Raw genomic sequence first — 27,891 nt, 5'->3', positions numbered from 1 at the left:
CAAATTGATTATATTCTTTGCTGTCAAAGAATAAAAAGTTCTATATTGTCAGTAAAAACAAGATCTGGAGGTGGCTATGGTTGAGATCATGAGCTCCTTATTGGAAAATTCAGGCTTAAATTTAAGAAAGTAGGGAAAACCACTAGGATATTCAGTGATGATCTAAGTCAAACTCCTGATTTTATAGGGGAGGCAACAAATAGACAAATAGGTCTGGCAGACAGAGTGCTTGAAGAACTATGGACGGAGGCACATAACATTGTACAGTAGGCAGTGGACAAAGCTATCCTGAAGACACTTTGCAAATATTAATAGCTGAGATAAGAAAAGAAGTAAAAAGCAAGGGAGAAAAGTAAAGATATACCCACCTGAACACAGAATTCCAGAGAATAGTAGGAGATATAAGAAGGCCTTTTAAATGAACAATGCCAAGAAACAGAGGAAAACAATAGAATAGGAAAGATTACTGATTTCTTCAAGAAAATTCCAGATATTAAGGGAATGTTCTATGAAAGCATGGACACAGTAAAGGACAGAAACAATAAGGACCTAAAAGAAGCAGAAGAGATTAAAAAGAGGTGGTAAGAATACACAGAAGAACTATACAAAAAAGGTCTTAACGACCCAGATAACCATGATGGTGTGGTCACTCACCTAGAGCCAGACATCCTGGAATGTGAAGTTAAGTGGGCCTTAGGAAGCATTACTAAGAACAAAGCTAGTGAAGGTGACGGAATCCCAATTGAGCTATTTAAAATCCTAAAAGATGATGCTGTTAAAGTGCTGCACTCAATATGTCAGCAAATTTGGAAAACTCAGCAATGGCCACAGGATTGGAGAAGGCCAGTTTCAATTTCAGTGGCAAAGAATGTTCAAACTACTGCACAATTGTCATCATTTCACATGCTAGTATGGTTATGCTCAAGTCCTTCAAGCTAGGCTTCCCAATACATGAACCAAGAATTTCCAGATGTACAAGCTGGATTTCAAAAAGACAGAGGAACCAGAGATGAAATTGCCAACATTTATTGAATTATGGAGAAAACAAGGGAATTCCAAAAAAAATAAGTCTACTTCTGCTTCACTACTTGAAAGCCTTTGACTGTGTGGATCACAACATACTGGAAAATTCTTAAACAGATGGGAGTATCAAACAACCTTACCTTTCTCTTGAGAACCCTGTATGCGGGTCAAGAAGCAACAGTTAGAACTGGAGATGGAACATTGGACTGGTTTAAAATTGGGAAAGGAGAACAACAAGGCTGTGTATTGTTACCTTGCTTATTTATCTTCTATGCAGAATACATCATGTGAAATGTCAGGTTGGATGAATCACAAGCTGGCATCAAGATTGACGGAAAAATATCAACTGTCTCAGATATACAGATGACACCACTCTAATGGCAGAAAGTGAAGAGGAACTAAAGACACCACTCTGATGGCAGAAAGCGAAGAGGAACTGAAGATCCTCTTGATGAAGGTGAAAGAGGAGAGTGAAAAAGCTAAGTTGAAAGTGAACATTCAAAAAATAAGATCATGGAATTCAGTCCCATCACTTCATGGCAAATAGAATGGGGAAAAGTGGAAGCATTGACAGATTTTATTTTTTAGGCTCCAAAATCACTGTGGACAGTGAGTGCAGCCATGAAATTAAAAGACACCTGCTCCTTGGAAGGAAAGTTATGACAGACATAGACAGTGTATTAAAAAGCAGAGACATTACTTCTCTGGCAAAGGTCCATCTAGTCAAAACTGTGGTTTTTCCAGTAGTCATGTATGGATGTGAGAGTTGGGCCATAAAGAAAGCTGAATGCTGCAGAGTTGATGCTCTTGTATTGTGGTGCCAAAGAAGACTCTTGAGCATTCTTTGGATTGCAAGGAGACAAAACCAGTCAATTCTAAAGGAAATCAACCCTGAATATGCCTTTGAAGGATGGATGTTGAAGCTGAAACTCCAATGCTTTTGCCTCTTTATGTGCAGAGCTGACTCGTTGGGAAAGATTCTGATGCTGGGAAAGAATGAGGGCAGGAAGTGATAGGGCAACAGAGGATGAGATGGTTGGATGGCATCATGGACTCAATGGACATGAATCAGAGAAAACTCCAGGAGATAGTGGAGGAAAATGATGAGGAGAAATCTCAACCAAGTTCTATGGAACATAACATGAAAATAGTAACTAGGATAAAAATTAGATCTGCAGTCCATGGAATAGAAGGTGATGCATGTTAGTGATCCAGACCTTGTTAACAAGCAAAACTAAAAGAAATGGGCTTGGAAATTAACACAAAACCTGCCAGCATCCAGAGATGTTGCTTATTATTCTGAAAATCATTTGCCTTGTAAAAGCTTTTACACCATCATTTTCAATAAGCTAATTAGTGGTCTACTACTTCTGCTTTGCATAGCTGTTTCTTGACTGAGTAGAGACCCTTTGGCAATACATTAATAGCAAATGATGGCTCCAAATGCCATCAGGTCTCAGAATTACTGGACCAAATTATGAGATGTGACAAAGTGTCAACATTCACATCTAGTGACTTTTAGCTACAATAACACTTTGTCTTCTCTGTAATGCCATGGGGGTGGGGGGTGGGGTGGGGTGGGGATTACAGTGGAAAATAAAAGGAAGAAATATTTCCAATGCTTCCATAGAAATTATTTCCCAAGAACTAGAACAAAAATGTCATTTCTTTTAGAAGGCAATACTATCAAGAAAGGATTATCAGTGAAAATTTTACTCTTAAATGTGTACCTACAGCCTCTTATATTCCTTAGGACAAATGGCACGTGTACAATAATATCTTGCAATATGTGAGCATAACTGAAAACTCACATTTTTTTCAGACAAATCATTGTGTAACAAATTCCAGTGACTAATGTGAGCATTATATATCTAACAGAGAAGTGCCTGGGAGCCATTTCTAAATTAAATTACAAACAAATTTCCAATAAATCTGTCATTTATTTTTTGCTAGATAGCCATCCCCATTAATAACTAAACCTTAAGTTATCAAAGGAGACTCAAATAAAAATTTAACCATATTCATTTCAATGGGCTGGTTATTATAAAAAACATCAAAATTAAAATTAAAGGAAATGTTAATAGGATCAAATAGAAATATCATTATTATTATATATTGTCTGAAGAATCATGTGTTTATTATTGAAAAGAAAACTTAGAGTGAATAAATATTTCTGTTTAAATATATTTTGCCACCATATGGAGATCATTAATATACTATTCACAATTTACGCTTCTAAAGTTAACATACGTTTGCACAATAACATTCCTGTTTTAAAGTAAGTAACACCAGTTTTCTAAGCCAACATGAAAACAATGCATAAACAGAGATGAATTTAATATTTTCCAGGTCCTCAGAACTCATGAATTAAGGTCAAAAATTAACTATCTAAGTAGTAATTAAAATTTAAGGCCACCATTCAAGTGGCTCTGTATTTACTTTACCAATGTATTTTATTTTCGCTGGAGTGTCCATTTTGATTTATGCAATTTTCAACTTCTGCCTCATTACTAAGTAGGACAGAAAAGCTTCTTCAGATGTCTACCAAAACTGTGCGTGTATTATTCTCTTCTCTTTATGCTAAAGATTCTATGTTTCAATTCTATACCAGAAGCGTCTGTCCCATATACTTTTTTCATGACCTGTTAAACAGATGCATGCCTCTGATGATATTATGACATTTCTCACGCAGGATATCTCTTAAACAAATAGGTGCACAGGAGAACCTGAATTTTCTAAGTATCATTCTACTATTACTTGAATAATGTTCCATATTCCTCCCACACTTTCAGGTACTCTTTGAAATTTTTATGGCTGGCACTTTAGCTAGGCAGAAACAATGGTTCGATTCATCCCAACTAACAAGCTCTATTTTATATATCATCAAAATAACCCGTTCTACCTGGCCATAATTCTTTTTTTTTTTTTTTCCACTAAGATAACTTCAATGATGATCTAGTTAGTCTGGGGTCAACTTTAGTTCTTTTAGATATTTATCCAATGTGATATTGATCACTGTAATATAACTTAGGTGCCATTTTAATTTTTGATACTTTCTTGCTGGTCATATAGGCAGAATGCATATATGCATATGCACATATGCATAAATGCAAAATGCATTTAACATTTCTAATTTATATTAATTACATATGAAACCTAGTTTGGAATTGATATGTAGCTAATTAGAACACAAAAGTGTGCATATATATCTTTGTTAGAATCAATGGCACATTGGTTTATGTCTGGTGGATAATAGACACATTATTTTTTTTTAGACACATTATTTTTATTTAAATACAAACAATACATACAGGACCATGAGGAAATGGATATCACATAAAACCAAACCAAAGAAACAAACAAAAAATCAGAATTACATGCAAATATCAAGTGCACAAGTGTAAATTAAAATCAATGGCCAACACACTTTACAGAAAGTTCTGTATTTTCCCATTACGTTTTAGTAAAAAATATAATATAAAACTTTATTAAATGTATACATTTCTTCTAGGTTATCTGCTTTATTGATGTATAATTGTTCATAGCAATCCCTTACATCTTTTGTGTTTCTGTGGTATTAGTTATAATGTCTTTTGTTTCACTTACTATTTTAATTATTTCAATCTTCTCTCTCTTTTTCTTAGGCTAGCTAAGGATTTGTCAATTTTGTTCATCTTTTATAAAAAGCTCTTAGTTTTTTTGATCTTCTCTATTGCATTTCATGTCATCTATTTCATTTATTTCTGCTCTAATTTTTATTATTTTCTTCCTCCTGCTAAGTTTGAACTTTGTTTTCTCTCTCTCTTTTTTTTTTCTTTCTAATTCTGTGAGGTGTAAAGATATTGTTTATTTGAGGTCTTTTTTTTTCCCCCCTTCATGTTGCTATAAACTTCCCTCTTAGAACTGCTTTTGTGCATCTCATAAGCTTTGATTTATTGCCTTCCTACTTTTCTTTGTCCTAAGATTTTTGTATTTCCTTTTTGATTTCTTCTTTGACCCTTTGGTTATTCATGGGTGTGCTGTTTAGTTTCCACCTATTTCTGAACCTTCCAATTATCCTCCTGTTATTGATAACCTACACGAGCCTCTAAAGACAGCATATAGATATCAGAAGGCTGGCCAGCTCCGCTGGATTTGGAGAAGGCACAAAACCTTGAAAACTTCAGCCACTGTCCTGAAGAGAGTAACAACCTAGGTTAAAATAAACAGGAGGCTTTCATCACCCAGCCCGGCTTTGAAGGATTGAGAGAAGGTGCACAAGCTTGCCAATTACAACAACGTGGATGAGCCTGGAGGACATTAAGCTAAATGAAATAAACCAGGCAAGAACAACAGATACTGCATGTTCTCACTTATATGTGGAAACTAAAATAGTCATACTCATAGAATCACAGGGTAAAATGGTGGTTGTCAAGGGATGAGGGGAGGGAGAAATTAGGAGTTGATGGTCAGAAGGTGCCAAGTTCTATTTATGCAAGATAAATAACCTCTTGAGATCAAACATACAGGTTAGTGCCTATAGCTAACAACATTGTACTGTAAACTTAAAATTTGTTAAGAGAGTATATCTTATAATGTTCTTTCCACACACCAATAGTAATCATGAGGGTGGAGAAAACTTTGGGAAATGATATATATGTCTATAATCTTGTTGATGGTGATGGTTTCATGGGCATATAAATATGTCCAAACTCATCAAATTTGTATATAATAAATATGTACAACTTTTAATATATCAATCTCACCTAAAAAAGTGGTTTAAAAAACTATAGCAAACCTGAAAAAATATTTTATTAACAAGTTTCTAATCAAAATAGTAATGCCCATGGCAGAACATGCAAATAATACATAAAGTATAAGGTTAAAAAAAAAAAGGTTCTCTTCTCTCTCCCCTTTTCCTGGAGAAAACTGCTGTAAGAATTTGTGTGTATTGTGTTGGATAATATACACATATCTAAAATGTAGATATGAGATATATACATATCATGAAAATATATCAATGCAAGATTAGACAGGGTGGTTACATATATTTTTCATATAATACATGATGCACACATTTTTGTGCTAATGTGCATAGGTCATTCTAATTATTTTCAAAGGCTATTAATATTCATTTTTATGGCTATACTATAATATATAAAATCAATCACCCATTAACAAATTATTTGCATTTTCACTATTACAAATAATGTAACAATACTTGCACATGTATACTGATGCACAATTGTGAGTTTATCTCACAATGATAAATCAAAGCAAATTTTAATGGTTTTAATGGTGGGATTGATAGAATAATTTTTAATTTAAATTTACTTATGTTGGCAAATTACCCTCTTTCATTGAACCAATATGTAATTCTACAAACTATGAATGAAGGCCTGTTTACATAGACCCTCACCAAAACTGGGCATTATTAAGATTTTTATTTAATAGTTTAGAAAATAAAATGTTACTATTAATCTATTAATCTGATTTTTATTAATGATTGAGACTGAGTAAAATTTTAAATATTTATTTTTGTAACTCTCTGAAAATATACTTTGCCCCATTTTTTCTTCTGTATTATTTATATTTCTCTTTGTTTATTTATAAGAACTCTTTCCTCATTCAGGAAACTTTATTTTAATCCACAAATATTTTTCAGTTTGTCATTTGACACTTCATGTTAATTTTCATTAAATAATTTTTCAGTTTTTAGTAGCAAACTTTATAGCATCTTATTTATGGCCTTTGAACCTTATGATGTCATGCTAATGACAAATTCAAAAAGAAAATACCTGTTTATTTATAGTACTTTTTGTCTTTTCTTTTAACAACTTAATTGAAAGATTAGTTACCTACTGTAAATTGCATATTTAAATAGTGTACACTTTGAAAAGTTTGAAAACATATATATATATTTATACACACACACACACACACATATATATATATATAAACTTGTGAAATCATCCCCACAATCAAGATAGTGAACATATCCACATATCCACTGCCTGTATAAGTTTCCAGGTTTCCCTTGGCAGTCCATCCATCCTGCCTCTCCACCTCTCATTCCCAGGAACCCAACTACATACTTTATGTCACTGTAGATTAGCTTTCACTTTCTGGAATTTCTTATAAACTAAAACATTCAATATGCACCCATCTATTAGTCTAGGTACTCTCACTCTGCACAATTATTTTAAGATGCATCCATATTGTGTGTAGTAATAGTTAATTCCTTTGTATTGCTGAGTTGTATCCCATTGTATGGATGTAAAAAAATTAATTTATCCATTCATCTATCTATGGACATTTGGGTTGTTTCAAGATTTTGGTCATTACAGATAAAGCTGTACAAGTATACATGTCTTTTAATGGACATACACTCTTATTTCTTTTAGGTAAACATCTAAAAGTTGAATGACAGGTAAATAATGAAACTACATGTTTATCATTTCAGAAACTGCAAAAATGTTTTTGAAAGTAGTTGTGCCAGGAAAGGCAGTTGTGATGGCAGAGTAAGAGGATGTGGAGCTTATGTCCCCTCTCCCCATCATGAACACATCAAAAATACATCTACATGTGCAAGAATTCTCACCAAAATCTAACTGGAAACTGGCAGAAGGACTCTTGTACAACTAAGGCTGTAAGAAAGTTACATGCATAATTGTGTAGGAAAGAGAGAAAAGTGATCAGGAAGAGAACTGTGGCCCTGGGAGGGGACTCGGAAGAGAAAGATTACATAAGTGGACACCTACCTTGGGGAGTGAGTGGGTTGAGCCACGGACTGAGCATCCCAATCCTGGGATTCTACATGTAGGAGATACTCCCCATAGCTAGCTGGAGACCGATAGGCTAGAGAAGCCTGAAGAACATTCCTGAGAATCTCATTCTTTAGTTGCCATGCCCCTCAGGTGGAGCAAAACAGCAGAATGCACATCTTTTTTTCAAGTGCCTGTGCAACACTCTCCAGGAGAGATCATATGCTAGGGCAGAAAACAAGTCTCAAAAAATTTAAGAGGAAGGGAATTTTATCTAGCATTTTTTCCTACTACAACAGTGTGAACCTAGAAGTTTATTACTGAAAAAAAAAGGGGGGAAAATGATAAACTTGTGGAAAATAAAGACCATAGTACTAAACTAAAGGTTGACTAAAGGTCAATGAAGAAAGCAAAGAAAAAATCAGAACCAAGGCAAATGAAAATGGAAACATAACATTCCCAAATCTATGGGATGTATCAAAAGCGGGTCTATGAGGGAAGTTTATACTGATACATTCTTCAAGAAACAAAAATGTCAAATACACTACCTAATACTCCATCTAGAAGAATTAGGAAAAGAAGAATAAACAATCCCCTAAGACAGCAGAAGGAAGGAAATAATAAATATCAAAGAACATACAAATAAAATATGGATTAAAAAATAAGAGTAAGGATCAATGGAACCCAGAACTATTTTTGTAAAGATAAAAAAAATAACTGATACCAGGAAGAAAAGAGAGAGAGGACACAAAATAAGAAAGAGGAGAAATAACGACTAATACACAGAGATACAAAAAATCATAAGAGAATATTATGAACAAGTATATGCCAGCAGATTGGAAAACGTAGAAGAAATAGAGAAATTTCTACAAACATTCAAACTGACAAGACTGTATGAAGAAGAAACAGACAGTTAGAACAAACCTTCACTAGCAGTGAATTTAATTTGTGGTTAAAAAAAAAGGGAGAAGAAACTCACAATAAACAAAATCCCAGAAATAGATGGCTTCTTGAGGGAATTCTTTCTATGTTACAAACATAAAGAAGAAGTAATATATATCTTCAAATTATTCCATCAAAATTAAAGAGGATGGAACACTTGTAAAATCATTCTATGAGGTCATCCTGATACCATATAATTGTCCACAGTATTCTCCATTTGTTTTTGGTATCTCTGTTTTACTGCAACGTTTGCAGCCATTAAATTTCACTTTTTTTTTTTTTTTTTTTTTTGCCTACTCCCTTTGAGGATTGCGTTAACATATTTTATTTATCTGTTTAAAACTGTGCCAAAGCTCACTGATGCTGTGTTAATTGTTTCCATCTTTTATTTTTTTGTTGTTCATTTGTAATAGTTTCTATTGTGATGCCTTCAGATTCACTTACATTTTCTTCTGTATATCTGATCTGTCATTAAACCCATCCAGCATATTTTTTATTTCAGGCATAATAATTGCTAGCATGATGAGGTCAATTTTAGTCTTTTTAAAAATAAGTATCCCTAGATAATATACATGTTTCAATGCTGTTCTCCTGAAACATCCCACCCTCGCCTTCTCCCAGAGTCCACAAGTCTGTTCCATACATCTGAGTCTCTTTTTCTGTTTTGCATATAGGGTTATCGTTACCATCTTTCTAAAGTCCATATATATGTGTTAGTATACTGTAATGGTCTTTATCTTTCTGGCTTACTTCGCTCTCAGCCCTACCCTGGTTGTGCTTCTCTGAGGCAGGAACAAGATTCTTAAAAAAAAAAAAAAAAAAAAAAAATAAGTATCCCATAGCTCTATGTAACAGGCACAGTTTTTCTTCTGTAGAATACAGAAAAATACACATGGCATACATCTATATTAAATGAATGCTCTTGTCTACTAATTATATCACGAGTCATTTCTAGTGTGGAATTGATTTATATCTCCAAATATATTTATGGGTTATATTTTATACTTCTTTGCATAACATACGACAAATTTTTCCTCTTTAATTTTTTTATTGAAGGATAATTGCTTTACAGAATTTTGCTATTTTCTGTCAAACCTCAACATTAATCAGTCATAGGTATACATATACCCCCTCCCTTTTGAAACTCCCTCCCATCTCCCTCCCCATCCCACCCCTCTAGGGTAATACAGAGCCCCTGTTTGAATTTCCTGAGCTATACAGCACATTCCCGTTGGCTATCTATTTTACATATGGTAATGTAAGTTTCCATGCTACTCTTTCCATACATCTCACCCTCTCCTTCCCTCTCCCCATGTCCATAAGTTTATTCTCTATGTCTCTTTCTCTGTTGCTGCCCTATAAATAAGTTCTTCTGTACCATTCCTCTAGCTTCTGTATATATGTGTTACAATATGATATTTTTCTTTCCCTTTCTGACTTACTTCACTCTGTATAGTAGGTTTTAGGTTCACCCACCTCATCAGAACTGACTCAAATGTGTTCCTTTTTATGGCTGAATAATATTCCATTGTGTATATGTACCACACCTTCTTTATCCATTCATCTGTACATGGACATTTAGGTTGCTTCCATGTTCTAGCTATTGTAAATAGTGCTGAAATGAGCAATGGGATACACGTGTCTGTTTCAATTTTTGCTTCCTCAGGGTTTATGCCTAGGATTGGAATTGCTGGGTCATATGGTGGTTTTATTCCTAGTTTTTTAAGGAATCTACACACCATCTTCCATAGGGGCTGTATCAATTTCCATTTCCACCAAGAGTGCAAGAGTGTTTCCTTTTCTCCACACCCTCTCTAGCATTTATTGTTTATAGATTTTTTGATAATGGCCATTGTGACCAGTGTAAGGTGATATCTCATTGTAGTTTTGATTTGTATTTCTCTAATAATGAGTGATGTTGAGCACCTCTTCATGTGTTTGTTAGCCATCTGTATATCTTCTTTGGAGAAATGTCCTTTTTGTGTCTTTTCCCCACTTTTTGATTTGGGTTGTTTTTCTGGCATTGAGTTGTATGAGCTGCTTGAATATTTTGGAAATTAATCCTTTGTCAGTTGTTTCATTTGTTATTACTTTCTCTCATTCTGAGTGCTGTATTTTCACCCTGCTCATAGTTTCCTTTGTTGTTCAAAAGCTTTTAAGTGTAATCAGGTCCCACTTGTTTACTTTTGTTTTTATTTCCATTTCTGTAGAAAGTGAGTCATAGAGAATCTTGCTTTGATTTATGTCATTGAGTGTTCAAGCCTATGTTTTCCTCTAACAATTTTATAGTTTCTAGACTTACATTTAGGTCTTTAATCTATTTTGAGCTTATCTTTGTGTATGGTTTTAGAAAGTGTTCTAATCTCATTCTTTTACATGTAGCTGTCCAGTTTTCCCAGCACCATTTATTGAAGAGGCTATCTTTGCCCCATTGTATATTCTTGCCTTCTTTGTCAGAAATAAAGGATAAGGTACCCATCGATGCATGGGTTTATTTCTGGGTTTTCTACTTTTTTATTGGTCTATGTTTCTATTTCATGCCAGTACCATACTGCATTGAAGACTCTAGCTTTGTAGTATAATCTGAAGTCAGGAAGGTTGATTCCTTCCAGCTCCATTCTTCTTTCTCAAGACTTCTTTGCCCATTCAGGGTCTTTTGTGTTTCCATATTAATTGTGAAATTCTTTTGCTCTATTTCTGTGAAAAAAAATGCCATTGGTAACTTGATAAGAATATAAGTGAATCTGTAGATTGTGTTTGGTAGCAAAGTCATTTTCACAATATTGATTCTTCTTATCCAGAAACATGGACTATCTCTCCATCTGTTTATGTGGTCTTTGCTTTCCTTCATACGTGTCTTACAATTTTATGTGTACAGTTCTTTTTCCTCTTTAGGAAAATTTATTCCTAGATATTTAATTCTGTTGCAGTGTTGAATGGGGTTGATTCTTTAATTTATCTTTCTGGTTTTTCATTGTTAGTATATAGAAATGAAAATAATTTCTGTGTATTGATTTTGTATCCTGCAACTTTGCTAAATTCACTGATTAGCTCTAGAAATTTTCTGATACTATCTTTAGGGTTTTCTGTGTACAGTATCACGTCATCTGCAAGCAGTGAGAGTTTACTTCTTCTTTTCTGATCTGGATTCCTTTTATTTCTTTTTATTCTCTGATTGCTACAGCTAGAACTTCCAAAACTACGTTGAATAATAGTGTTGAAAGTGGACACCCTTGTCTTGTTCCTGATCTGAGGGAGAATGCTTTCAGTTTCTCACCATTGAGAATAATGTTTGCTGTAGGCTTAACATACATGGTCTTCGCTATGTTGAAGTAGGTTCCTTCAGTGCCCACTTTTTGAAGAGTTTTAGTAATAAATGGGTGCTGAATTTTGTCAAAGGCCTTTGCTGCATCTATTGAGATTATCATGTGATTTTTATTTTTCAATTTGTTAATATGCTGTATCACATTGATTGATTTCTGTATATTGAAGAATCCTTGCAATCCTGGAATAAAAACCCAACTTGATCATGGTTCATGAGCTTTTTGATGTGTTGCTGAATTCTGTTTGCTAAAATTTTGTTGAAGATTTTTTAATCTATGTTCATCAGTGATATTGGCCTGCAGTTTTCTTTTTTGTGTGTTGTCTTTGTCTAGCTTTGGTATCAAGGTGATGGTGGCCTTGTAGAATGAATTTGGAAGTGTTATTCCCTCTGTCATTTTTTGAAAGAGTTTTAGAAGGATTGGCACTAGCTCTTCTCTAAATGTTTGATAGAATTCTCCTGTGAAGCCATCTGGTCCTGGGCTTTTGTTTTTTGGTAGATTGCTGGTCACAGCTTCAATATCAGTGCTTGTATTTGGGTTGTTCATAATTTCTATTTATTCCTGGTTCAGTCTTGAAAGATTGAACTTTTCTAAGAAGCTGTCCATTTCTTCCAGGTTATCCATTTTATTGCCATATAGTTGTTCATGATAGTCTCTTATAGTCCGTTGTACTTCTGTATTGTCTGTTATGGACTTCCCTGGTGGCTCAGATGTAAAGTTTCTGTCTACAATGTGGGAGACCTGGGCTCGTTCCCTGGGTCAGTAAGATTCCCTGGAGAAGGAAATGGCAACCCACTCCAGTATTCTTGCCTAGAAAATCCCGTGGATGGAGGAGCTTGGTGCAGGCTACTGTCCATGGGGTCACAAAGAGGCATGACTGAGTGACTTCCCTTTCCCTTCCCTTTCCGTATTGCCTGTTATAACCTCTCCTTTTTTCATTTCTAATTGTGTAGATTTGATTCTTCTCTCTTTTTTTCTTGATGAGTTTGGCTCAAGGTTTGTCAATTAATTTTGTTTATCTTCTCAAAGAACCAGTTTTTAGTTTTATTAATGCTTACTCTTGTTTATTTATTTATTTATTTATTTATTTATTTATTTATTTGAATTTATTTTTCATGCATTTCTGCTTAGATCTTTATGATTACTTTCCTTCTACTAATTTGGTGGGGGGGGGTTGTTCTTCTTTTTCCAGTTGTTTTAGGTGTAAATTTAGGTTGTCTACTCAATGCTTTTCTTGTTTCTTGAGGTAGGAATGTATTGCTATAAACTTCACCCTTAGAACTTCGTTTGCTGCATCCCATAGGTTTTGAGTTGTATTTTCATTGTCATTTGTTTCTAGAAATTGTTTGATTTCCCTTTTGATTACTTCAGTAACCTGCTGGTTATTCAGAAACGTGTTGTTTAATCTCCATGTGTTTGTGTTCCTTAGTGTTTTTTTCTTTCAATTGATACCTAGTCTCATAGCATTATGACCAACCTAGATAGCATATTAAAAAGCAGAGACATTACTTTGCCAGCAAAAGTCCATCTAGTCAAGGCTATGGTTTTTCCAGTGGTCATGTATGGATGTAAGAGCTGGACTGTGAAGAAAGCTGAGCACCGAAAAATTGATATTTTTGAACTGTGGTGTTGGAGAAGACTCTTGAGAGTCCCTTGGACTGGAAGGAGATCCAACCAGTCCATCCTAAAGGAGATCAGTCCTGGGTGTTCATTGGAAGGACTGAAGCTGAAGCTGAAACTCCAGTACTCTGGCCACCTGATGCGAAGAGTTGACTCATTGGAAAAGGCCCTGATGCTGGGAGGGATTGGGGGCAGGAGGAGAAGGGGACGACAGAGGATGAGATGACTGGATGGCATCATCGACTCAATGGGCATGAGTTTGAGTAAGTTCAGGGAGTTGGTGATGGACAGGGAGGCCTGGCGTGCTGCAATTCATGGGGTCACAAAGAGTCAGGCAAGACTGAGTGACTGAACTGAACTGAACTGAACTCATAGCGCTGTGGTCAGAGAAGTTGCTCGATATGATTTCAATTCTCTAAAATTTGCTGAGGTTTGATTTGTGACACAAGATGTGGTCAATCCTGAAGAATGTTCCATGCTGACTTGAGAAGAAGGTGTATTCTTCTGCATTTGGATGGAATGTCCTAAAGATATCAAAGAGATACATCTCATCATTTAAGACTTGTGTTTCCTTGTTAATTTTCTGTTTTGATGATTTGTCCATTGGTGTGAGTGGGGTATGAAAGTCTCCTACTAATATTGTGTTATTGTCAATTTCTCCTGTTATGTCTGTTAGTGTTTGTCTTACGTACTGAGGTGCTCCTATGTTGGGTTCATAAATATTTCCAATTGTTATGTCTTCCTTTTGGATTGATCATTATGTAGTGTCCTTCCTTATATCTTGTAATCTTCTTTATTTTAAGGTCTATTTTATCTGATACGAGGATTGCTACTCCAGCTTTCTTTGGCTTCCCATTTACATGGAATATATTTTTCCACCCTTTCACTTTCAGTCTATATGTGTCTTTAGGTATGAAGTGTGTTTCTTGTAGGCAGCATATATATGGGTCTTGTTTTTGTATCCATACAGCCAGTCTGTATCTTTTGTTTGGAGCATTCAATCAATTTACATTTAAAGTGATTATTTATATATATGTTCTTATTGCCATTTTCTTAATTGTTTGGGGTTGATTTTGTAGATCTTTTTTTCTTCTCTCGTATTTTCTGAGTATATTAATCCCTTTAACATTTGTTGTAAACCTAGTTTGATGGTACTGAATTTTCTTAGCTTTTGCTTGTTTGAGAAGCTATTTATTTCTCCATCAATTTGGAATGAGATCCTTGCCAGGTACAGTAATTTTGCTTGTAGATTTTTCCCTTTCAGTAGTTTAAATATATCCTGCCATTCCCTTCTGGCCTGCAGAGTTTCTGCTGAAAGATCAGTTGTTAAGCATATTGGGTTTCCCTTGTATGTTACTTGTTACTTCTCCATCACTGCTTTTAATATTCTTTGTTTGTGTTTAGTCTTTTTTAGTTGGATCAGTATCTGTCTTGGCATATTTCTCCTTGGATATATCCTGCATGGGACTCTTTGTGCCTCTTGGACTTACTTGACTCCTTTTCCATATTGGGGAGATTTTCAACTATAGTCTCTTCAAAATTTTTCTCATACACTTTCTTTTTATCTTCTTCTGGGACCCCTATAATTTGAATCTTGAGGCATTTGATGTTGTCCCAGAGGTCTCTGAGACCACCTCAGTTCTTTTCATTCTTTTTACTTTATTCTGCTCTTCAGAAGTTATTTCCACCATTTTATCTTCCAGCTCACTGATTCGTTATTCTGCTTCAGATATTCTGCTATTGATTCCTTCTAGAGTATTTTTAATTTCAGTCATTGTGTTGTTTGTCTTTTTATGTTTATTCTTTAATTCTTCTAGTTCTTTGCTAAGTGATTCTTGCATTTTTTCCATTTTTTTTCAAGATTTTTGATCAACTTTACTATCATTATTCTGAATACTTTTTCAGGTAGTTTGCCTATTTCCTCTTCATTTATTTGAAATTCTGGGTTTCTAGGTTGTTCCTTCATTTGTGTAGTATTTCTCTGTCTTTTCTTTTCTTTTTTTTAACTTATTGTTTTTGAGGTCTCCTTTTCCCAGGCTTCAAGGTTGAATTATTTGTTCCTTTTGGATTCTGGCCTTCTACAGTTGTTCCAGTGATTTGTGTAAGCTTTGTATAGGGTGAGATTTGTGCTGAGTTTTTGTTTGTTTTTCCTCTAATGGGCAAAGTAAGTGAGTTTGTAATCCTATCTGCTGATGATTGGGCTTGTATTTTTGTTTTGTTTGTTGTTTGTTTGTTTGTTTTTTCATTTATTTTTATTAATTGGAGGCTAATTACTTTACAATATTGTAGTGGTTTTTGCCATACATTGACATGAATCAGCCATGGATTTACATGTGTTCCCCATCCTGAACCCCCCCCCTGCCCTCCCTCCCCATCCCATCCTTCTGGGTCATCCCAGTGCACCAGCCCCGAGCACTTGTCTCATGTGTCCAACCCTATATGCAAGATAGAAAAAGAGACATAGATGTATAGAACAGACTTTTGGACTCTATGGGAGAAGGCGAGGGTGGGATGATCTGAGAGAACAGCATCAAAACATGTTTATTATCAACTGTGAAACAGATCGCCAGTTCAGGTTGTTTGTTGTTTAGATGAGGCGTCCTGCACAGGGTGCTGCTGTTGGTTGGGTGTTACCAGGTCTTGTATTCAAGTGGTTTCCTTTGTGTGAGTTCTCACTATATGATAGTCCATAGGGTTAGTTCTCTGGTAGTCTAGGGTCTTGGATTCAGTGCTTCCACTCCAAAGGCTCAGGGCTTGATCTCTGGTCAGGAACAAAGATTCCCAAAGTGCTTTGTTATGGCATTGAGATTAATACAAATATCCCAAAATGGGGAACCAAAGATGAACTCCAGACAAATGGCAGTTACAAAACCAGGCAAATAATAATTAAAATAATGGAATATACACATATACATATACACCCATGAGCAAAGTCAAAACAGCCCAACAAAAATAAAGTACAGTAAATTAACCCAGTGAACAAAGGAAATAAAAAAATTTATTTATCAGTTAAAAGCAAAACAAACTAAAGCACAAAATGGAAAACATAACTAAAGCAAGGTATACCAAGTGAGGAATAAAGCAGTGAATAAAAACTAACACATAGGTGAAGAGGAAAGGAAAGAAAGAATAGATATGCAAAGTTAAATAGAGCTAGATGAAAAATATTTATATACATTAAAGATGAACTTCATGGGGAAAAGGACAGTAGGAAAGGCAAACAAAGGAATAAGTGTAGAAAAAATAATAGATTTAAAAAATTAAAATTAAAAAAAAAAGGAAAACTCTATAGAACTGCAAAAACCCAATGTAGAGGCAGATGTTTATAATAACAATAAAAAATGTTACTGAGAAAAAGAAAGTCAAAAGCTTAATTAGATTTCATAGTGCCAATAAAATTGACAACTACAACAGGGGGGGGGGAAGAAAGAATAAAAGAAAAAAATCCAAAAGAATCCACAGAGCAAGTAAAACATAAGAAAAATAAAGGTTTATCTTGAGTCACTGCTGTCAGAGTCTTTTCCCTCACTGGGAGTCACAGTCCACCTCACCTCCCTAGGATGCCCTCCAAAACTGTGCTGATCTCTGGACCTGATTTGGGGGTTGCTCAGATTCTAATCTGGTACTACTCCTATATGTTCTTGCCTCCAATGTTCACAGCTATCAGAACTAGTGCGTTTTCTTTTGTGGGAGCTCTCAATGACCTTTTATATATTTCATTGTCACAAAGTCTGCCTAGTTGATTGTGTGGATTTAGTCTGCAGCTTGTACAGCTGGAGGGAAGGTTTTGGGTCTTCTTTCTTAGCCACACTGCCCCTGAGTTTCAACTGTGGTTTTATCTCCACCTCTGCATGTGGGTCATCCACTGGGATTTGCTCCTGAGGCTGCCCTGGAGGACTTGGGTTTGTCCCTGTGAGGGCCACGTATGGAGGTGGTGCAGCTGCTTGGGTTGCAAGCATTCTGGCAGCACCAGGTACTCAGGGGAGTTGGCAGCTAAGGCAGCAGGAAATATAATGCACTAGAAGGGTATGGCAACCAGTACTGGCCAATAAGCTCCAGTATTCCTGCCTGGAGAAACCCCTTCCCTGACAGAGAAGCCTGGCAGGCTACAGTCTGCAGTCTCTTGTTGCGACCCTGGAGTTGGACACTACTGAAACGACCCTACGCCCATAAACACAAGAGTATTTTGCCTTTGACAGCTCTGCCCCAGTGATAGTAGAGCATGAAGGTGGTGCAGCTGCTTCACTTTCAGGGACACTGGTGGTACCAAGTGTGCAGGGACATGGACTGTCTCCGCCTCAGGAGTTATATATGGCCCTATCAGAGTCTTTTCTCAAGCCTTCTTGTAGCTGGTGATCAGAAGGCCTCTTTGGCCAGTCTTTCTCCATAGCTCTGCCCGTTCAGGCACTTAGAGGGCTCCCTTGCCTGGGGTCCTTCTCTGTTATTAGGCATGTCAGGCACATAGAGGGGGCCCACCTGGCTGGGTTCCTACTCTGTAGATCTGCATGTTAGGAAATTAAAGGGGCAGTCTGGGTGGGGTCTCACTCTGTAGTTCAGTGTATCAGGCGTTTGATGGGCCAGCCTCTCTATTGTTCAGCTGCCAGTGCTGGGGAGAGAGAGGCAATGGTGATGGCTCCACTCCCTATGCATAACTCAGCAGTATCGTTTTGCTTCCATGGCTGCCTAGCTTTCCTCCACAGGCATTTCCCACCACAGTCTTTTCCCTCACATCCCCTCAATCCATCTCTCCACAGTAAGCAGCAGCCCTTGCCCTGGAATTGCTCCACAATCCCTAAAATCCAGCTCCCAGCTGCTGTGCATTCCAGGGGATCTGCATCCCTGTCTGGGGTATGCATGGCTACAGCAAGGACTGTCTGATTCTCATTCCATTTAGGCTGCCACAGATCAGCTGTTTCACTCTCAGCCTTAAATGTTTCTCCTCTGACTCAGACTATTTCCCCAATGTGGGGATTGGACCGCTGCTTCTGTTCCCCTGTTGGCTGAGGGCAGGTCCAGTCTTACTAACACTACTGTTTCCCCCCCTAGTTCCTTTGTCCTACTGAGTTTTGCATGGTTCCGTATATTGGTTTCCACTGGTTAGGTGCTCCTATCTGCTCTCAGCTGGTGTTCTGCATGCACTTCTGTGTCTAAAGTTGTAGTCCTGATGTAACCACGGAGAGAGATGTATTCCATGTCACCTACTCCTCCTCCATCTTGTTCTCTCTAATTTTTCCTTTTAGAGTGGTACATATTTTTGTATTTCTATGAATATTCTTGAGTTTCAGTTTGGGATAAATCAATTACTTGGACACAGTTTGATTCTTTTGAGTCTTATTTTAAAGTTTAATCAGACAGGACTGGAAGTGTATTTATTTAGTCCAGGGCTATGTTTTTCCAAATACTACAAAAGTTCTTTCTTAGTATTGTAACCAATATACCACGAGATATGAATTTTTCCACTCTCTCTTGTAGAAACAGGCACAATATTTAACTCTGCAAGGACTGGGCACTGTTCTGTCTGTTTCTTTCATGGTGTGGCTCTTTCTAAAGTCTCACATAACTGCATGAGCTGATCAGTAGTCAACTGAATACTTGATAAGGGATATCTCCAGAACATGACAGCTCTGTCTGTGTGTCTCTCACTTCTCTAACTGTACTTGCCTTGTCTTTCCTTGACTCACACTATTTCTTAAGCACACGATGTATGTTTTGTTTTGCCTGCGCTTCCTTTCCCCGTGCTGCAGATTGGAAACTTTCTCAAAGTACTAACCTGAGGAAATCATAGTGCTTATCTCATTTGTAGGAATCACTATCTTGCTTGTCTGATGTTAAATGTCTTTAATGTCCCTGTTTTTACTTATTTTGTCCATCTTTTTAATGTTTAAGGTTTAAGTTAAGAGAGTGAATCTAATCTTACTATCCTATTTTTATTGGGAACAGAAGGTTTTTTCTATTACTTTTAAAATTTCCTTTTTAAAACTTTGATCAATATCAGTTAGATGATGCCAGTGAGGTAGACATACTTTCTTACCCCAAGTCCCTAGCAAGCTATACCAACACTACAGGATGATTTTCAGCATTAGAATGAAAAATCATTGTGAAAGAGATTGTGATATGCAAAGAAGTGAGAAAACTTTCAAAGAATGCTCATGACAATGACAATGGCAATTGTTAAATATCTGGCAATCATTATGCAGCCATCACAGAAAACAAACAAACAAACAGTGATAAGCCTACTAACACTCAAGAAAAATTTAAGGGACATCTGATTGAAAAGAGAAACAGAAAAGGGTGAGGGTCAAATAAAGAAAAATACAAGGCAAACTGATAGGATTAATTGTGGGCAGAGTGCCCTAATAAAGGGGAGTAAAGTCAAAATTATGCAGAAAGGCTAACTAGCCAAACTATACTTTGTGATGTAATGATATAGTTACACACACAATAAGGGAAACACTAGCACACAACGAGTCTGTATTCAAAATCACAAATTGTCGTGCAGGGGCTCAACTTAGCTCAGAGATCTGTTCTGCTTGTTCCAGATAAGATTTCTTTCCAAATTCACTAGAAATGCATTGTAATGGTAGATTTCAACTTTAGAAGATGAATATCTTCAGTTCAGTTCAGTCGCTCAGTCGTGTCCGACTCTTTGCGACCCCATGAATCGCAGCACGCCAGGACACCCTGTCCATCACCTACACCCAGAGTTTACTCAAACTCATGTCCATCAAGTCAGTGATGCCATCCAGCCATCTCATCCTCTGTCATCCCCTTCTCCTCCTGCCCCCAATCCCTCCCAGCATCAGGGCCTTTTCCAATGAGTCAACTCTTCGCATCAGGTGGCCAAAGTATTGGAGTTTCAGCTTCAGTGTCAGTCCTTCCAATGAACACCCAGGACTGATCTCCTTTAGGATGGACTGGTTGGATCTCCTTGCAGTCCAAGGGACTCTCAAGAGTCTTCTCCAACACCATAGTTCAAAAGCATCAATTCTTCTTTGCTCAGCTTTCTTCACAGTCCAACTCTCACATCCATACATGACCACTGGAAAAACCATAGCCTTGACTAGACGGACTTTTTGTTGGCAAAGTAATGTCTCCTCTTTTTAATATGCTATCTAGGTTGGTCATAACTTTCCTTCCAAGGAGTAAGCGTCTTTTAATTTCAGGGCTGCAATCACCATTAGCAGTGATTTTGGAGCCCCCCCAAAATTAAGTCAGCCACTGTGTCCACATCTATTGCCCATGAAGTGATGAGACCAGATGCCATGATCTTCATTTTCTGAATGTTGAGCTTTAAGCCAACTTTTTCACTCTCCTCTTTCACTTTCATCAAGAGGCTTTTTAGTTCCTCTTCACTCTCTGCCATAAGGGTGGTGCCATCTGCATATCTGAGGTTACTGATATTTCTCCCAGCAATCTTGATTCCAGCTTGTGCTTCTTCCAGCCCAGCATTTCTCAAGATGTATTCTGCATATAAGTTAAATAATCAGGGTGACAATATACAGGCTTGATGTCTTCCTTTTCTTATTTGGACCCAGTCTGTTGTTCCATGTCCAGTTCTAACTGTTGCTTCCCGACCTTCATATAGGTTTCTCAAGAGGCAGGTCAGGTGGTCTGGTATGCTCATCTATTTCAGAATTTTCCACAGTTTATTGTGATCTACTCAGTCAATTGTAAAATATAAGAATATATAGCAATAAATCCAGTTTCCCACATAGTAATATTTCACTAGCGCACTTAATTTCAATCTCCTAACTCCTGTTATGTTCCTGGTCTTTGTAAGAATAAGTGTCACCACTCTTCTAGTGGGGAAAAGTGGGTCATTTATGATGGTAGTGCAGCATAGTTGGGAATAAGACTGGAAAGGCATGACTGACTCAGAGTACAAAGGGGCACGTATGGGGCAAGGGAAGATTAGCATGTATTGTACTGAGTGCTTATGTTGTGCCAAGTTTTGTAAAATGTTATCATCTAAAGAACATTATTTGTTGTCGTTCTATTGCTCAGTTCTGTCTGACTTTTTGTGACCCCATGGACTGTATAGCACACCAGGCTTCCTCATCCTCCCCAACCTCCTGGCATTTACTCAAACTCATGTCCATTGAGTCGGTGATGACATTCACCCATCTCATCCTCCGTTGCCCCTTCTCCCCCTGCCTTCAATCTTTTCCAGTATCAGGGTATTTTCCATTGAGTCAGCTCTTCACATCAGATGGCCAAAGTATTGGAGCTTCAACTTCAGCATCAGTCCTTCTGATGAATATTAGGATGATTTCCTTTAGGATTGACTGGTTTGATCTCCTGCTGTTCAAGAGACTCTCAAGAGTCTTCTCTAGCACCACAGTTTGAAAGCATCCATTCTTCAGCACTCAGCCTTCTTTATTGCCCAACTGTAACATCCATACATGACTACTGGAAAAACCATAGCTTTGAGTATATGGACCTTTGTCAACAAAGTTGGATATATTCATCTCCACTTATAGATAAGAAAATGGAGGCACATTATGGTCAGATAACTTACCACAGGCCATTCAACAAGTTGCTAAAACAGAATTTAAATACTTGTATAACAACCCCCAAAGTCTTCTCCTTTTGATGGAGTCCCAAGTTTGGTCGTGGCAACAGATTCATCCATTAGACTAAAAAAACAAACAAAAAAATAAAAATGCTGGGTCATGAAACAGATCACCAGTGCAGGTTGGATGCATGAGACAAGTGCTCAGGGCTGGTGCACTGGGAAGATCCAGAGGGATGGGATGGGGAGGGAGGTGGGAGGGAGGATCGGGATGGGGAACACATGTAAATCCATGGCTGATTCATGTCAATGTATGGCAAAAACCACTATAATATTGTTAAGTAATTAGCCTCCAACTAATAAAAATAAATGAAAATAAATAAATTAATTAATTAAAAATGCTGATTTCCATGCATTGCTCCTAAGGTTTGAGTCAGTAATTTAATAGATATTTGGAAGCATTCTTGCTAGAGTCTGCCTTTCATGGAACTTGGTAGATGATTCTGATTAAGCTAATCTACAGACTAGCGTTTGGGAAATATTTGTCTACTTTTCATGAATAGATTTGATTGTGGGACATTCTTTGAACTTAAACCTGTAGGTACTAAGGAACTAAAAGCAGGTTTTGATGCAGGTGAGTGCAATGAACAAATCTGCATTTCAGAAATAGCATTCTAGCAGCAGCAGAATGGAGGATAAATTAAACGGCAGAGACTGGAAACAAGTTCAGTAAGAAGATTATTGCAGTAGTCCAAGCAAGAAATGATGAGGCTTGAATGGAAGCATTAGCAGTACACCTCATTCCACTTCTATCCTCAGGACTCATGATATGAGAAGGAAGATTGTCTTCTATCAAGATCCTTTTAATATTTCCAGTTTAAAAGTAGCAAAATAAGCAAAAAAAAAAAAAAAAAAAACTGGAAAAAAAAGAAAAGAGCCAGTAGTGTACTAGAGGTGTCTCATATCAGCTCATGAGAACTCAATTGCACACATCTTCTCAACTGTTTTCCACAAAAAGATATTAGTAGTTTAAATCGGCTATGATGTAAGTATTTATACCATGGAAACAAATCAGAGCTTTCATTTTTTTTGAAGAGATAGTTATTAAATATTTATCAACATGGATTTGGACTCCCTTTCACATTGGCCAAGGTAAACTTTTTGATACTAAATTCTCAATTATAAAGATTCATGTTTTAGTGTGGCTCCAATATTCTCTTCAATAAAAGTATCTTTTAAGTTGAAAGTCCATTATGCACAAAATGATTAATTTTCCTATATTTAAGATACTTTATGTGTCTAATTTTATGTGCCATCATTCAAGACTGAGATTCATTCTCATTTTCCTTTAATGAGATTTTTATTTTCCCATAGATTTATAAGGCACTGGAAGCATGTAGTTTTTAATATTATAGATAATGTTTTGTCCAGAGCAACTCAGAATTTTTTTGACTTTTTTTCCCCTAGGTCTGTTCTGAAAAACATATCCATAAATAGAAAGTGTATTACTATACTGTAACATGACAGGGTACTCCTACATTACAGAAGAGGGCAGGATTTTAAAATGTTAGTGATATATAAACATTTTCAGTTGAAAGACCAATCAATGCAAATAGTAACTTTTGTAAGTAAAATAACAGAGTAGTGTGGAGTTGTCATGAAATGATTGTAAAATTGGCAAATACTGCCAGTTCAATCTCAGGGAGTTAATACAAACTCATTTTATCAGCATCTGCACTTCTTTTTAAGCCATAGATGGCTAAAAATGACGCTTACAATTTCTCAGTTTTGATATGCAAATGCGTTTCCATCTCAAAAAAAGTAAATGTGGTTTAAATCTTTTTGTTGTTCTTTTGTTGGACAAAATTTCACTAAATTGCATGAATTAGAAATGAATAGCTCTAGGAATTGTATATAATGGGAAATCCAACTTCTTTTCATACCAGGTTCGTCTCATTTCTCCAATTAAAACGAAGTGACTGAGAATCCTAACTATCTGAAAGGTGTTAGGTGTTGGCAAAAGTTGCTGTTTTCAGCATATTTTCTATTGGAAAGTATCACGGAAAAATTTTATTAGTAGATCACATACCTGAAAAAAACAAATCCCTTTTCCAAGCCTTTGAAATTGTTACTAACTTATAGTGAATAAGAATCTCTGCTCAGCAAATAGTAAAGAAGGCTATATGTTCCCTATCTTAATGACCTATGTAGACAGGAAAACATATCATTAGCTACATTTGTGGATGAGTTTAAGCAACTTTTTAGCTAGGCTCTCCTAACAAAAATTAGAAGAGAAAACGAGATTAGGTATAAGACAGTATGTTCTTGCTTCTCGCATTAAAATGTCTATTTCTTAAAAACAAATTACTTCTAACCAAGTCCCCTCTAAACTACCCATGATGAGATCATTCATAACAGTTTTAGTAAATTTAACAGTTAAAAATATCTGCATTTTAAAATTTAGAATCAAATTTAATTTAACAGTGGCAGCTATGTTTTTAAGTAGAATATTTTTCATTTTCACTAAATCCTCTCCTAATTCCTCAAATATATATCATCAATGTCAACCCATATACACATATTGCTGGCATGATTCTTTTATTTATTTTTTATTTTTTTGCTTACAAATTTGTGTTCAATAAACTTTACAATAGGCCATATTGCAGTTCAACATTATTACTTGGGCTTATTTTGACTAGATTGTATGTAATTCAGGAGCAGATACTTCTGTTTATGGAGTAACTCTACATTTCTCTTTATTTTATTTTTTTGGTCTTTGATCACATTATGTTATATTCTGCATAATTTATCAACTTTTTTTCCATTTATTTTTATTAGTTGGAGGCTAATTAGTTTACAATAATGTAGTGGTTTTTGTCATACATTGACATGAATCAGCCATGGATTTACATGTGTTCCCCATCCTGATTCCCCCTCCCGCATACCTCCCCATCCCATCCCTCTGGGTCTTCCCAGTTCCCCAGACCTGAGCACTTGTCTCATGCATCCAACCTCAGCTGGTGGTCTGTTTCACCCTTGATAGTATACTTGTATCAATGCTATTCTCTCAGATCATCCCACTCTCCCCTTCTCCCACAGAGTCCCAAAGTCTGTTCTGTACATCTGTGTCTCTTTCTGTTTTGCATATTGGGTTATCATTACCATCTGTTTAAATTCCATATATATGCATTAGTATACTGTATTGGTCTTTATCTTTCTGGCTTACTTCACTCTGTATAATGGGCTCCAGTTTCATCCATCTCATTAGAACTGATTCAAATGAATTCTTTTTAAAGGCTGAGTAATATCCCATTGTGTATATGTACCATAGCTTCCTTATCCATTTGTCTGCAGATGGGCATCTAGGTTGCTTCCATGTCCTGGCAATTATAAACAGTGCTGCGATGAACATTGGGGTGCACGTGTCTCTTTCAGATCTGGTTTCCTCGGTGTGTATGCACAGGAGTAGGATTTCTGGGTCATATGGCAGTTCTATTTCCAGCTTTTTAAGGAATCTCCACACTGTTCTCCATAGTGGCTGTACTAGTTTGCATTCCCACCAACAGTGTAAGAGGGTTCCCTTTTCTCCACACCCTCTCCAGCATTTATTGCTTGTAGACTTTTGGATAGCAGCCATCCTGACTGGGGTGTAATGGTATCTCGTTGTGGTTTTGATTTTCATTTCTCTGATAATGAGTGATGTTGAGCATCTTTTCATGTGTTTGTTAGCCATCTGTATGTATTCTTTGGAGAAATGCCTGTTTAGTTCTATGGCCCTTTTTTTGATTGGGTCATTTATTTTTCTGGAATTAAGCTGCAGATGCTGCTTGTATATTTTTGAGATTAAGCCTTTGTCTGTTGCATTGTTTGCTATAATTTTCTCCCAATCTGAGGGCTGTCTTTTCACCTTGCTTATAGTTTCCTTTGTTGTGCAAAAGCTTTTAAGTTTCATTAGGCCCCATTTGTGTATTTTTGCTTTTATTTCCAATATTCTGGGAGGTGGGTCATAGAGGATCCTGCTGTGACTTATGTCGGAGAGTGTTTTGCCTATGTTCTCCTCTCGGAGTTTTTTTTTTTTTTTTCTCAATGTATATTTTTTTAATAGCCAGGACATGGAAGCAACCCAGATGCCCATCAGCAGACGAATGGATGAGGAAGCTGTGGTACATATACACCATGGAATATTACTCAGCCATTAAAAAGAATTCATTTGAATCAGTTCTAATGAGATGGATGAAACTGGAGCTCTCGGAGTTTTATAGTTTCTGACCTTACATTTAAATCTTTAATCAATTTTGAGTTTATTTTTGTGTTAGAAGATGTTCTTGTTTCATTCTTTTACAAGTGGTTAACCAGTTTTCCCAGAACCACTTGTTAAAGAGGTTGTCTTTTTTCCATTGTATATCCTTGCCTCCTTTGTAGAAGAAAAGGTGTAGAATCCATAGGTTCGTGGATTTATCTCTGGCCTTTCAATTCTGTTCCATTGATCTATATTTTTGTCTTTGTGCCAGTACCATACTGTCTTGATGACTGGCTTTGTAGTAGAGCCTGAGGTCAGGCAGGTTCATTACTCCGGTTCCATTCTTCTTTCTCAAGATTGCTTTGGCTATTCTATATTTTTGGTATTTCCATACAAATTGTGAAATTATTTGTTCTAGTTCTGTGCAAAATACCATTGGTTGCTTGATAGAGATTGCATTGAATCTATAGATTGCTTTGGGCAGTATAGCCATTTTCACAATATTGAGTCTTCCAATCCATCAACACAGTATATTTCTCCATCTGTTTGTGTCCTCTTTGATTTCTTTCATCAGTGTTTTATAGTTTTCTATATATAGGTCTTTCATTTCTTCAGGTAGATATACTCCTAAGTATTTTATTCTTTTTGTTGCAATGGTGAATGGTATTGTTTCCTTAATTTCTCTTTCTGTTTTCTCATTGTTAGCATATAGGAATGTAAGGGATTTCTGTGTGTTAATTTTATATCCTGCAACATTACTGTATTTATTGATTAGCTCTAGTAATTTTCTGGTAAAATCTTTAGGGTTTTCTATGTAGAGGGTCATGTCGTCTGCAAACAGTGATAGTTTTACTTCTTCTTTTCCTATCTGGATTCCTTTTTTTTCTTTTACTGCTCTGATTGCTGTGGCCAACACTTCCAAAACTATGTTGAATAGTAGTGGTGAGAGTGGACACCCTTGTCTTGTTCCTCACCTTAAGGGAAATGCTTTCAATTATTAACCATTGAGGATAATGTTTGCTGTCGGTTTGTCATATATAGCTTTTATTATGTTGAGGTATGTTCCTTCTATTCCTGCTTTCTGGAGAGTTTTAATCATAAATGGATGTTGAATTTTGTCAAAGGCTTTCTCTGCATCTGTTGAGATAATCGTATGGTTTTTATCTTTCAATTTGTTAATCTGGTGTATTACATTGATTGATTTGCAGATATTAAAGAATCCTTGCATTCCTGGGATAAAGCCCACTTGGTCATGATATATGATCTTTTTAATATGTTGTTGAATTTTGTTTGCTAGAATTTTGTTAAGGATTTTTGCATCTATGTTCATCAGTGATATTGGCCTGTAGTTTTCCTTTTTTGCGTGGCATCCTTGTCTGCTTTTGGTAGTAGGGTGATGGTGGCCTCATGGAATGAGTTTGGATGTTTGCCTTCTTCTGCAATTCTCTGGAAGAGTTTGAGTAAGATAGGTGTTAGTTCTTCTCTAAA

The sequence above is a fragment of the Odocoileus virginianus genome, chromosome X (assembly GCF_023699985.2).
Source record: "Odocoileus virginianus isolate 20LAN1187 ecotype Illinois chromosome X, Ovbor_1.2, whole genome shotgun sequence".
NCBI lineage: Eukaryota > Metazoa > Chordata > Mammalia > Artiodactyla > Cervidae > Odocoileus > Odocoileus virginianus.
The sequence above is the reverse complement of the archived record's forward strand: the minus strand, read 5'-3'. Positions refer to the sequence as shown.